The following is a 13,850-nucleotide window of genomic DNA, read 5'->3' on the forward strand; positions in this document are numbered from 1 at the left end:
CTCAAGTATTGGAGCTTCAGCTTCAGCATCAGTCCTTCTAATAAATATCCAGGACTGATTTCCTTTAGGATTGACTGGTTTGATCTCCTTGAAGCTCAAGGGACTCTCAAGAGTCTTCTCCAATAGCACAGTTCAAAAGCATCGATTCTTTGGTGCTCAGCCTTCTTTATGGTCCAACTCTCACATCCGTACATGACTACTGGAAAAACCATAGATTTGACTATACATACCATTGTTGCAAAGTAATGTCTATGCTTCTTAAAATGCCATCTAGATTTGTCATAGCTTTTCTTCCAAGGAGTAAGCATCTTTTAATTTCATGACTGCAGTCACCATCTGCAGTGATTCTGGAGCACAAGAAAATAAAGTCTTTCACTGTTTCCATTGTTTCCCCATCTATCTACCATGATGTGATGGGACAAGATTCTGATTTAAGTTTTCTGAATATTGAGTTTTAAGCCAAATTTTTCACTCTCCTCTTTCACTGTCATCAAGAGGCTCTTTAGTTCCTCTTCTCTTTCTGCCATAAGGGTGGTGTCATCTGCATATCTGAGGTTATTGATATTTCTCCCAGCAACCTTGATTCCAGCTTGGGCTTCATCCAACACAGCATTTTGCATGATGTACTCTGTATATAAGTTAAATAAGCAGGGTGACAATATAAGCCTTTCTCGATTTGGAACCAGTCCGTTGTTCCAAGTCTGGCTCTAACTGCTGCTTCTTGACTTGCATACATGTTTCTCAGGAGGCAGGTAAGGTGGTCTGGTAGTCCCATCTCTTTAAGGATTTTCCACAGTTTGTTGTGATCCACAGTCAAAGGCTTTAGTGTAGTCAATGAGGCAGATGTTTTTCTGGAATTCTCTTGCTTTTTCTATGATCCAACAGACGTTGGCAATTTTGATCTCTGGTTTCTCTGCCTTTTCTCGAACCCCATATAATATTTCCAGATGACTTGAGATGTTGGGACTGTTTTGCCTGGGGGTCTGAAAGGAGGTTCCAAGACCAGGGTGCTCACAGAGGTGGGTGGGCTAGGACTGTGTGGCTTCAGGCTTTCAGGAGGCCCATGAAGTTACAGTGAAGGGTTTGGTCTTCAGAGCCTGACTGTGGGATTTTCTTTCTAGGTATTAGGCCCTTGTGTTAAAATTATGTCCCTTCTTGTGACTTCTTTGGTTTCTCTGAGAATTTCACTTTCGGCTTCTACATAGCATCTGTTGATGTCTAAAGGGTCAGAGGAGGAGTCCAGGTTCTTCTGGGTTTGTGGCAAAGCTGTTTTTCTGGAGGCGAATACCTTATGGGGCACAGTGTGAGGTGTGGCTGCAGAGTCCTGTTGGAGCTGGATAAGGAGGGCTGACGTGTCAAGGGGCAGCTATGGGTGGCTTGGGGGCCAGATCCTGACTCTATGTTCTTGACGTTACTTGGTTTCCTGGAGAAGCTCCAGGCAAGCTCAGAAGCTTGTCCTGAGAACCCCCGGAAGGAGCATCCACTGACCAAGGTCCAAGGAGAGAACTTGCTCCAACCTCGGTTAGACTGATGGCAGTCTACCTCATTTCCAGACTCTGAGGGCAAACCTTAAACTGCCCACTTCCCCTACATACCACCCTCAGCCCCTGAGCTTTGAAAGCAATTTTTAATTACAAATGGCATTGTATCTAAATCAGGATCTGAAGAAAGCGCCTGCTTTTGATCGATCACTCCAGTTCGCTGCTTCAAGCACCTACTGGCAAAAAAACGCATCCTGATCATTTCCTAGTCTGACCCAGCCAGCGAGTTACGATGACCTGTGAGCTCCTCACCAGTGGACTGATCAATGGGGACAGCTGGTCGGAGTATCTGGGGGCTCCTGGGGCGTCTCCACGGAGCCCTTTGTGACCACGGGTTTCTGACTGACGTTGCTCCTTTCCAAGGTGACCCTGAGCCCAGAACCTTTTAATTAGCCCGCAGATCCACGCTTTGTGTGGGTGACTGTCAGTATCTTTGCCTTCTGCGGCCTTCTGTTGCCATGGCAACACTCTCCTAACAATGGATTACGGCCGTGGAAGGGAAGCCGCGAGGCACAGCCTTGTGCCAACTCCCAGCCAGATAGTAAATATTCATGATAATACCAGGAGGTTAAAAACTGCATTGTCAATAAGTTTTATTATTTTTTGGTCAGTGTAACTCTATGGTGGAGGTGGCAAAGGAAGGCTTATTTATCTTAACTTAAGGCTAAAACAGGAGCAAAGTTACCAAAGTCCTTCCTACCCCCTAAAAAAATAACCAGGAAGTGCTGACACTCTTCAGCTGTTGCGTTTTGATGTCATTAACATCAGGATTGCCGGGAGAAATATCAACAACCTCAGACATGCAGATGACACCGCCCTTATGGCAGAAAGCGAAGAGGAACTGAAGAGCTTCTTGATGACAGTGAGAGAGGAGAGTGAAAAGCTGGCTTAAAACTCAAAAACATTCAAAAACTAAGATCACAGCATCCAGTCCCATCACTTCATGGCAAATAGATGGGGAAACAATGAAAACAGTGACAGACTTTATTTTCTTGGGCTCCAGGATCACTGCAGATGGTGACTGCAGCCATGAAATTAAAAGATGCTTGCTCTTTGGAAAAGAAGCTATGACCAACCTAGACAGCATATTAAAAAGCAGAGACATTACTTTGCCAAGAAAGGTCTGTCTAGTCTAAGCTATGGTTTTTCCAGTAGTCGTGTACGAATGTGAGAGTTGGACTATAAAGAAAGCTGAGCGCCAAAGAATTGATGCTTTTGAACTGTGGTGTTGGAGAAGACTCTTGAGAGTCCCTTGGATGGCAAGGAGATCCAATCAGTCTATCCTAAAGGAAATCAGTCCTGAATATTCATTGGAAGGACTGATGCTGAAGCTGAAACTCCAACACTTTGGCTACCTGATGTGAAGAACTGACTCACTGGAAAAGACTCTGATGCTGGGAAAGATAGAAGGCAGGAGGAGAAGGGGACAATAGAGGATGAAATGATTGGATGGCATCATTGACTTGATGGTGATGAACAAGGAAGCCTGGTGTGCTGCAGTCCGTGGGGTCACAAAGAGTTGGACATGACTGAGTGGCTGAACTGAACTGAATGACTGAACATAAAATCTTCCATGGATGGAGAAAGAATACAGAGCTCTTTTTATTAACAGATGATATTTCCACAATACTGTCTTGCCCAATCCATTGGTTTAATAATACCGTATTACAAGGGAAGGTTATTAAAAACCTGAGATCCCTTCAACATATAAATGAATAGTCTTCTGAATGGGATGGGCACAGCTGTTCTTATGAACATGTTTGCATCTTCCTGTGAGGACATTTCAGGATGAATAAATCAGCAGGCAGATGCTATGTCTATGAAGAAGACATCTTCAGGGCACTGCTGACCCCATCCTGTTCATGGTTGCGGAAGAGAACAGTCACCAGCCACAGACAAATTTGAGGAAAACCTTGGAAGTGACCTTGAGCACTTTGTCCCCAGAACTTGACTAGAGATGCCGAAGGACCCTGAAGCCAGAAAGATGATTATGGAAGAAATTACTTCCATCTGGAACTCAACTTTCATTTCTCTCTCTCACTCTCTCTCTTTTTTTAACCAGCTTGACTGAGCCTGGGATGTGTCCCCATCAGGATCCTATGTGTTCACCTGCTGCCCTGGTTTCTTCCTCTTTCTCCCCTTTTTGGTCACTTGGGTCTTGGATTCCTGAAGGAAGCCCATCAGGTCCATGTTGGTCCCACTGCTGAGGGGCAGGGCCAGACTGACCAGTGGATGAGAAACTGGGCTTCTTTAAACTTGATTATTTAGTCCCACAAGAGGACCATGGATAGTCATTTGGATCCTTAGATCCTGGCAGGAAGTCTTTCCATAGTAATGGTGCTTCTTCAAGACAGAGGGAAGACTTTTCATACTGCTACTTATAAGAGTGTTTCATTAAGTGTTAAATAACTGTTGTAATTGTATTACCTGTGGCTTACTTGATTACTTAATTCAGTCTGTTGAGAAATTAATTGCTATTTAATCAATGCTGTCATTTAGAGGACAGGCGTAATCACCAAGGTTCTGAGCTGGTAATGACACGCTCCTGTTCCTTCTCTCATCTGATGTGGTCTAACAGCTGGAGGCCTCATTGTCATCTGCATGTTACACCCCCCAAATCCAGATGAATGCTGGCTGGGTCTCAGCAGGGCAACTGCAAGCAGCCTCTCTCTGTGTGTGTCTGCAGGTCATGGGGGACATGGGTGGCATCTCCATGAGTGTCTCTGGGTGTAAGGGGCAGGACCATCTTCAACAGTGAATGTCACAGTCAAAGCTCCCAGGTGGTCAAGGCCACAGGAGGTGGAGAAGCAAAGCCATATTTTAAATTTTCCAGTGGGCCAGTATTGCTAGAAGGTACATGTGTGCTAAATCACTTCAGAGGTGTTCAACTATGTGCAACCTTATGAACTGTAGCCCGCCAGGTTCCTCTGTCCATAGGATTCTCCAGGCAAAAATATTGAAGTGAGTAGCCATCCTCTTCTCCAGAGGATCTTCCTGACCCAGGGATTGAACCCTTGTTTCTTACATCTCCTGCATTGGCAGGTGGGTTCTTTACCACTAGTGCCACCTGGGAAGCTCGAAGGTGAAGGCTGATAAAATTTAAAACTTCTGTTCTGTGAAAGAAACTTTCATAAAAAGGGGAAGACAAGTCATACAGTGGAAGAAAGTATTTGCAAAAGACATGTCTTGTAAAAAATGATCCAAGATTTGCAAAGAGCCCTTAAAATTCAACAATAGGGAAATGAGCAGAGCGATTTAATAATGGAAAGAGACCTCAACAGACAGCTAGCCATAGAGAAATAGAGGTGGCTAATAAGTACATGAAAAGACGCTCCGCATCGCATGTCAACAGGGAGATACAAAGGAAACAGCACCGAGGAATCACTGGCGTGTGTGCTCAGTCGCTCGGTCGTGTCCGACTCTCTGTGAGCCCAGGGACTGTAGCCTGCCAGGCTCCTCTGTCCATGGGATTCTCCAGGCAAGGATACTGGAGTGGGTTTCCATCTCCTCCTCCAGGGGATCTTCACGACCCAGGGATGGAACCTGTGTCTCCTGCATCTTCTGCATTGGCAGGTGGGTTCTTTATCACTGAGTCACCCAGAATGCCCTTGAGAAATCACTACACATATATTTAAGTGGCTGAATCCAGAGCACCGACAACACCTAAATGTTGATGAGGACTTGGAACAACAGGAGTCTCATTTGCTGTTAGTGGGAATGCAAAGTGGTAGAGCCACTTTGAAAGACAGTTTGGCAGTTTCTTAAAAAACATATTCTTACCATCCATTCCAGCAGTGAAGGTTCTTGGTATCTACCCAAAGAAGTTAAAATTTTATGTCGACACAAAAACTTACAAACAAATGTTTATAGTAGCGTTATTCAAAATTGCCAAGAGTCGGAAGCAGCCAAGATGTTCTTCCGTAGGTGAATGGGTAAGTAAACGCTGGAATATTCAGACAACAGAATATTATTCAGTGTGAAAAACAAATGCGCTATCAAGTCACAAAACTACAAAGAGAAACGTTAAATGGGTTTTTACTAAGTGAGAGAAGTCAATCTGAAAAGGCTTCATAGTGTATGATTTCAACTACATGAAATCCTGGAAAAGGCAAAACTATGGAAACAGTAAAAAGATCAGTTGTTTCCAGGTGTTAGGACTGAGGAGGGATGAACAGGCAGAGCACAGAGAACGTTTAGGGCAGTGAAACTCTTCTGTAGGACACTTTAAGAGTAGATACATGTCATTGGTGGTGGTTTATTGCTAAGTCGTATCTGACTCTTGAAACCACATGCACTGTAGCCTGCCAGGCTCCTCTGTCCATGGGGATTCTCTAGGCAAGAATACTAGAGTGGCTTGCTGCTTCCTTCTCCAGGGGATCTTCCCAACCCAGGAATTGAACCTGAGTCCCCTGCATTGCAGGCAGATTCTTTACCAACTGAGCTACAAGGGAAGCCCAACATGTTCATGTCATTACATGCTTGTCAAAACCTATAGAAGGTACAACGTGACTCTGGGTGACAATGATGAGTCATTGCAGGTCCGTCCTTGTCACAGATGTACCCTCCAGTGTGGGATGTGGTGGAGGAAGGATATACGTGCGTGGAGGCAGGGGGGTCGGGGGACTCTGTACTTTTCACAGGATTTTGCTGTGAACCTAGAACTGCTCTTAAAATTGAAGTTTATTAATTAAGAAATTGGGCTTCCCCTGTGGCTCAGCGATAAAGAATGGTTCAATTGCTGAGTCAGGAAGATCCCTTGGAGAAGGGCATGGCAACCCACTCCAGTATTCTTGCCTGGAGAATCCCATGGACAGAGGAGCCTGGTGGGCTACAATCCATGAGGTTGCAAAAGAGTCGGACGTGACTTCGCGACTAAACAACAACAAAACAATTAAAAAATACACAAGAGAAAAGACATGTAATTGAACAAAGTTATAACAGACTCCACAAGATTACTGAGGGATCACCTCTTTGAATTGCATATAGCTGTGTATTTGTGACTCTCCGCGTAGAGCTGAGCAAAGCTCTGACTAGTTACTTAAGACGGATGTACACACAGGTTAGAGCTGAACTGGGCAGCTGGCTTTTAAAGATCTTCTTTTGAAGCTGCTGGAAAAATTAGGATACTGGCTGAGTGTTCTGGCTGGACCATGACAGTTTTCAAGTGCTCTTGGGTACTGCTGGTCAGCAGGGTTTTGAAAAAAGATTACTGTGAAAACATCCAGCTCTGAGAAGGGACTGCGTCTTCCTGTGTCATCTCTGGGGAGTCTTGTCGCTGTGGGTGGTGAGTGGCTTCTCCTGTGATTGACCGAGAGGCTGATGTCAAACCGAGTGACACCTACAGAGTGCTTGGGGGAGACTTCTCTGTGTAAAGATTTCAAGCACATTCACTATATAGCATTTTCAATTAACCTTATGATGCCTACTCATTCAGTCCTGTCCGACTGTTTGTGACCCCCTGGACTGCAGCCCCCCAGGCTCCTCTGTCCATGGGATTTTCCAGGCAAGAACACCATAGTGGGTTGCCACATCCTTCTCCAGGGGATCTTCCCGACCCAGCGATCGAACCAGCGTCTCTGTGTCTCCGGCATTATAGCCAGATTCTTTACTGCTGTGCCATCTGTAATTTACTGAGTGTAATTTTCTAGGTGGCAGGATGTTTAGTAAAGTGAGGAAGGCAGGCTCAGGGAGGTTGAGTGACTTTCCAGAGGTCTATCTGATGAGCATAAATAACATGGGGATCCCAGCTCTCCTCTGACCAAACTCCAAGGCTGGGGCTCTCTCCCTGCCTCCCTGTAGCTTTCATTCCATCTGACTCAGCAGGGGGAAATTCCAGCTCAGCCATCCAGGGTTGTGTAAGCCACTTGGCAGATTTCATTGTCCATCTTTCAGAAGGGCCAGCTTTAGCTATTGGAAGTCTAGGTACCATTTCCCAATTTGTTCCACTCTCTCCTCCCCACCTCTCTGTCCACAAGTCCATTCTCTAAGTCTGCATCTCTGTTCCTGCCCTGCAAATAGGTTCATCTGTACCATTTTTCTAGATTCCACATATATGCCTTCATATGTGATATTTGCTTGTCTCTTTCTTAGTTGCTCCACTGTGTATGACATTCTCGAGGTATACACGACGGCGTGTGAAATTGATAGCTAATGGGAACCTGCTGTATAGCCCAGGAAGCTCTGCCTGGGTGGGATGGGGGATGGGAGAGAGGTTCAAGAGGCAGGGGACATACTTATACATAAAGCTGATTCACTCTGTTGTATAGCAGAAACTGATACGCCATTGTAAAGCAACTATTTGTTGTTCATTTGCCCAGTCATTTCCGACTCTTTGTGACCCCATGGACTGTCAGCACACCAAGCCTCCCTCCAAGCAGCTTTACTCCAAGAATAAAATTTTTAAAACAGTCTGAAGTGATGCTGCAAATGTGGACAAAGCCAAATGCTACTGTCAAGTGTCTCCTTCACCTAAGAGACATCATGCATCGTCAGTGGGTATTCCTGCTCCATTTCTTTGTACAACTTCTGATTCAGGACATCCTGGGAATCCTAACACCCCCCGCAGTCCTTGTCCACATGCAGAAGCTCTCCCCCTTGATGGCTAGATCTTGAACTCATATGACACCAAACATGGAAACCCTTTCACTTTCCCAGAGCCAGAGAACCCCATCCCTCCGTCCAAAGCCCACTGCATTTGCAGCAACTCTGTGAGGAAGCACTTCCTTTATGATCAGCTAAAACTTCCTTCCTGTAGCTTCTCTTGTCCGTGGCTGTCCTGCTCTTACAGTCACATAGAATTGTGTTGCTGCTCAATACACACTGTTGCTGTTATTTAGTTGTTAAGTTGTGTCTGACTCTTTGGGACCCCATGGACTGCAGCACACCAGGCTCCTCTGTCCTCCACTACCTCCTGGAATTTGCTCAAATTTATGTGCACTGAATCAGCGATGCTATTCAACCATCTCATCCTCTATTGTTCCCTTTTCCTTTTGCCTTCAATCTTTTCCAGCATCAGGGTTTTTGTAGTGAGTCAGCTCTTCTCTGCTGCTGCTGCTGCTGCTGCTAAGTCACATCAGTCGTGTCCGACTCTGTGCGACCCCATAGACGGCAGCCCACCAGGCTCCACCGTCCCTGGGATTCTCCAGGCAAGAATACTGGAGTGGGTTGTCATTTCCTTCTCCAGTGCGTGAAAGTGAAAAGTGAAAGTGAAGTTGCTCAGTCGTGTCCGACTCTTAGCGACCCCATGGACTGCAGCCCACCAGGCTCCTCCGTCCATGGGATTTTCCAGGCAAGAGGACTGGAGTGGGTTGCCAGTGCCTTCTCTGCAGCTCTTCTCATCAGGTGGCTAAAGGATTGGAGTTTCAGCTTCAGCATCAGCCCTTCCAATGAATACTCAGGGTTGATTTCTTTTAGGATCAACTGGTTTATCTCCTTGCAGTCCACGGGACTCTCAAGAATCTTCTCCAGAACTACAGTTTGAAAGCATCAGTTTTTTGGTGCTGAGCCTTCTTTAAGGTTCAACTCTCACATCCATATAAGACTACTGGAAAAACCATAGCTTTGACTGTATGGGCCTTTGTTGGCAAAGTGATTCCAACTTGTGATTCATCTAGCCCAGCATTTTGCATGATGCCAATACACACTACTGGGATGGTATTTTGGTGATAGGATTAGAGACCCAGGCTCCCTCAGCTGTTTCTCACTGGTGAGCAGAACAGATCTACATCCCAGCTGAGCCTTGGATTAAGAACTCAGTTTCAGTGAACGTGGGCAAGACAAAGTGCCCTCTGCCCATTTGCTTGGAGTTCTATAATTTCAACTTAAGAGTATGGACAAGACAGGAAGGTGATGGTAGACACATAGAGAGAGGGAGAGGGCAAATTCAAAGGGGCAAAGCCAAATTCAAGGTCCTCCTTAAACCAAGAGATGAGAAGTTTTATCCCAGCCTCCCTCAGCCCCTTGGCCCAGACCCTCCCTGTCTCCAAGCCTAGTTCAGTCTTTACTCTCTATCATCACCCTTTGCAAGCCCACTGGGTGATACTTCAGTCTCAACCTTGGGAGCAAGTAGTGTGTGGACTGGTTTAACTCATGGAGACATCAGCAAGGATGTACGAAACAACCTAGTCCTCTACTGCATGTTTCAACAAGTTTTTAATTGGAGGATAATTGCTTTGCAATTTTGCGTTAGTTTCTGTCGTACAACAGCATGGATCAACTGTATGTATACATATATCCCTCCCTCTTGAGCCTCCCTGCCATCCCACCCCTCTAGGTCATCACAGAGCAACAAGCTGAGCACCCCCACTATACAGCTGCTTCCCACTATACACGACCATGTGTAAAATACACAGCTCAATTTCACACTGTGAAGGGAACTCAGCAGATGAAGGGGCATTTCCACTGTAACATCAAGGTACAGAAGTGCTGTGTGTATAGAATTCAACAAATTGAACTCCCCTATTTTTCTATCACTCTACCCCCTTTCAACTAGTGAAGAAATATAAAATAACTATTTTCCTTTACAGCAAAATCATTGTTGTTGATATTTGTTCTTTCATCTCTCCAAGTTTGCTGTGAAAGATAGTATGGAGAGAGTACCAGGGAAACTTCCATTACCACATGGAAAATAGATCACCACTGGGAATCTGCTGTATGACTCAGGGAACTCAAACCCGAGCTCTGTAACCACCTAGAGGGTGTGATGGGGTGGGAGGTGAGAGGGAGGTTCAAGAGGGAGGGGACATAGGTTACCTATGTCTGATTCATGTTGATGCTTGGCAGAAGTCAACACAATTCTGCAAAGCATTTACCCTTCAATTAAAAAATACATTAATTAAAAAAGAGAAAATCTATCAGCTTTGGTTCTTTTACTAGTATAGAGTGCATGTGACTTGGGCTGAGAATTTATTTGTAGCTAAAATCATACATTTAAACATTTAATTCACTTCCCCCCTGCCCACCCCCCCCCCCGCCCTCAACTGATGACCATATGGTGTCTGAATACCGCTTCTCATTTGGATGTAGGAAAAAGCTCTTTCTTTAATCGGTAAAATAAATAGCTGACTCATTCCTCACCTTTATTTCAAATGTATTGAAATACTGGTATTTGTGTCACCTGACGTCTTTTTATTACTGCTTTAACTGTGAGATGAACGAGGGTGCTGCCTTTGTGTCACTGACGTCTGAGGTCTTGCTTAGGTCTGAATTCCAGACTAGATGACAGATCCATGCAGATTATCATAAATACAAGTCACAAGTGCACTGGGAAAGAGCTTTGTGCTGTCACTTAAATGCAATCTAATTTCAAGATTCAAATACTGGTATTTTCTGAAAAGTTCAGAAGAAAATAAGAGGCTTGCTATACCAGGCACTGGCAGAATGCATAAATTAGCAGGAGAAGTATACAGGCAGGCTCATTTTGAATGCACGATAATCTGTATTTCAGCATTTACAGTCGTCTTGTCTAAATGAGGGGCAATTTCGATTCTGCCATCTCTGTAAGAAAGACTGACGTGTTTTGGTGTCTTCATTTAAACTGGTGCATGCTGTGTTCAACAGGACTTTTTCTAGTAGATTTGTTATAATCTATCCTAATGATAATATATAATGCAGACAGAGTTTCAGGTTTCGTAGCTGGGCACAGGGTGCAGCGAAATTGAGTATACATGTTCCTGACACCTAGCACAAGTTATGATTTCTATAATGGGCTGCAGTTCCCTGTAAAACATTTCCTATTTATTAAAAGTGAATGCTAAATTGTTAGCAGTGTATTTCTCTGCACTGCTCACATGATTATTTCATGGCAAGAGGTGAAATATGGTTGCGGTCATAAAAAGCCTTCATGCACGCATGCTCAGTTGTGCCTGGTTCTTTGCGACCTCGTGGGCTGTAGCCCGCCAGTCTCCTTTGTTCATGGGATTATCCAGGCAAGAATACTGCATGCCCTCCTCGAGGGGATCTCCCCAACCCAGGGATTGAACAAGCATCTCATGTGTCTCCTGCATTGCAGGTGGATTCTTTACCGTTGAACCACCGAGGAAGCCCAAAGCCTTCATACCAAACATCCAGTTCCAAACAGTTTGTTGCACCAGTGGATGGCACAGTGTGAACCCAGCAATCCCAAAGCCCGAAACTGCAGACCACCTGTTGACAGTAGACCTAGGGCCAGGACACTAGGCCATGACGTGCTTGCTGAACCTGGCCCATGGGGTCTGTGAACCCAGATGACGTGCACATCCTATGATCAAGCTGTTGAACTCTGTGGTGCAGTTGGTAGAGGTGAGTGAGTGTGTGCATGTGCTATGTAGGATAAGCCTGGGATCCTGTTTCTTCTGCCTCTGCAGTTTCCATGACATCCTTGTGATGCTCTCATCTCTGTCTGTGGAGATGAGCTGCATTTGCTATCACTGGTCTGAACTCTAGAACATACATCCAAGCTGCACAGACATGCACTCATGGAAGTGAAGGGAAGTTCTGATGAACCACAGCCAGTCCCGGAAGAAGGAGAACAGCAGAATCGCCTGGGTAGCCCAGTGGCACAGCCGAAGGGTGATGTTGGAGATACCGGTTAAACTCTTCCATGCATTGGCCCATCCAAGCCCCTTGAAGCTGGGTAGAACCATAAATGCGTCTCTTGTGGCTGATGTATAAAGTAACAAAGTAACACAATTCATGGCTGTTAGCTCTCCTTGGTGGTACTTGGTGTCCTCACTCAGTTCAATTCAGTCACTCAGTCTTTGTGACCCCATGGACTGAGGCATGTCAGGCTTCCCTGTCCATCACATCAGGCCTCCCTGTCCATCACCAGCTCCAGGAGCTTGCTCAAACTCATGTCCATTGAGTTGGTGATGCCATCCAATCATCTCATCCTGTCATCCCCTTCTCCTGCCTTCAGTCTTTCCCAGCATCAGGGTCTTTTCCAATGAGTCGGCTCTTCGCATCAGATGGCTAAAGGATTGGAGTTTCAGCTTCAGCATCAGTCCTTCCAATGAATATTCAGGACTGATTTCCCTGAGAATTGACTGGTTTGATCTCCTTGCAGTCCAAGGGACTCTCAAGAGTCTTCTCCAACACCACAGTTCAAAAGCATCAATTTTTCATGCTCAGCTTTATTTATGGTCCAGTTCTCACATCCATACATGACTACTGGAAAAACCATAGCTTTGACTAGACAGAACTTTGTCAGCAAAGTAAAGTCTCTGCTTTTTAATATGCTATCTAGGTTGGTCATAGCTTTTCTTCCAAGGAGTAAGTGTCTTTCAACTTCATGGCTGCAGTCACCATCTGCCTCCTCTTCACTTGATCACAATAACTAGCCCCCTCTACATCCAGCATCCCTTTCTACTCCTACTGGTTTAATAGATTAGAATTTTAAAACTCCAAGCTATAAATGAATAAATAACAGCTTTTAAAGAAGTAGAATTAATATAGAAACTGTACAATCTGATGCGCTCAGACATACGTAAATACCCATGTTAACATCACACAAATCAAGATAATAAGCATATTCATTCGTCACCTGCCAACACTTCCTCATGTTCTTAGTTCTCCCTTTTCTTGCAGTAAGAACACTTAACATGATATCTACTCTCTCTTTTTTTTTTTTTATAAATTTATTTATTTTAGTTGGGGGCTAATTACTTTACAATATTGTAATAGTTTTTGCCATACATTGACATGAATCAGCCATGGGTTTACATGTGTTCCCCTTCCTGGACCCCCCACCCACCTCCCTCCCCATCCCATCCCTCTGGGTCATCCCATTGCCCCGGCCCTGAGCCCTTGTCTCATGCATCGAACATGGAATGGTGTTCTGTTTCACATATGATAATATACATGTTTCAATGCTATTCTCCCAGAACGTCCCACCCTCACCTTCTCCCTCAGAGTCCATAAAATTGTTCTATGCATCTGTGTCTCTTATTCTGTCTCGCATATAGGGTTATCGTTACCATCTTTCAAATTCCATATATATGCATTAGTATACTGTATTGTTGTTTTTCTTTCTGGCTTACTTCACTCTGTATAATGGGCTCCAGTTTCATCCATCTCAGTAGAACCGATTCAAATGTATTTTTTTTAATGGCTGAGTAATATTCCATTGTGTATATGTACCACAGCTTCCTTATCCATTCGTCTGCTGCTGATATCTACTCTCTTAACAAATGTTTAAGTGCACAATCCAGTATTGTTATTGTAGATGCTGTGTGTACAGCAGGTCTTTAGAAGCTATTCATCTTGAATAATTATATTTATCAATTGAACAATTCCTCATTTTACTTTCCCTGCCTCCCCTGCGAAAGTGAAGGT

The 13,850-nt window shown here is 44.7% G+C and overlaps 1 long non-coding RNA gene across 1 annotated transcript in view; it reads left to right on the forward strand.

Moving 5' to 3' along the window:
• The first annotated feature begins 2,020 nt into the window (after positions 1-2,020).
• LOC145519058 (uncharacterized) overlaps positions 2,021-13,850 on the forward strand; it is a 53,119-nt gene continuing 41,289 nt past the window's right edge. The window contains exons 1-2 of the long non-coding RNA XR_014063498.1: positions 2,021-5,473; positions 11,551-11,819. This is a non-coding gene — a long non-coding RNA (uncharacterized LOC145519058). The remainder of the gene's footprint in view (positions 5,474-11,550; positions 11,820-13,850) is intronic.

Source organism: Giraffa tippelskirchi, chromosome 8, assembly GCF_054371585.1.
Source record: "Giraffa tippelskirchi isolate mGirTip1 chromosome 8, T2T-mGirTip1v1.2.pri, whole genome shotgun sequence".
Lineage (NCBI taxonomy): Eukaryota > Metazoa > Chordata > Mammalia > Artiodactyla > Giraffidae > Giraffa > Giraffa tippelskirchi.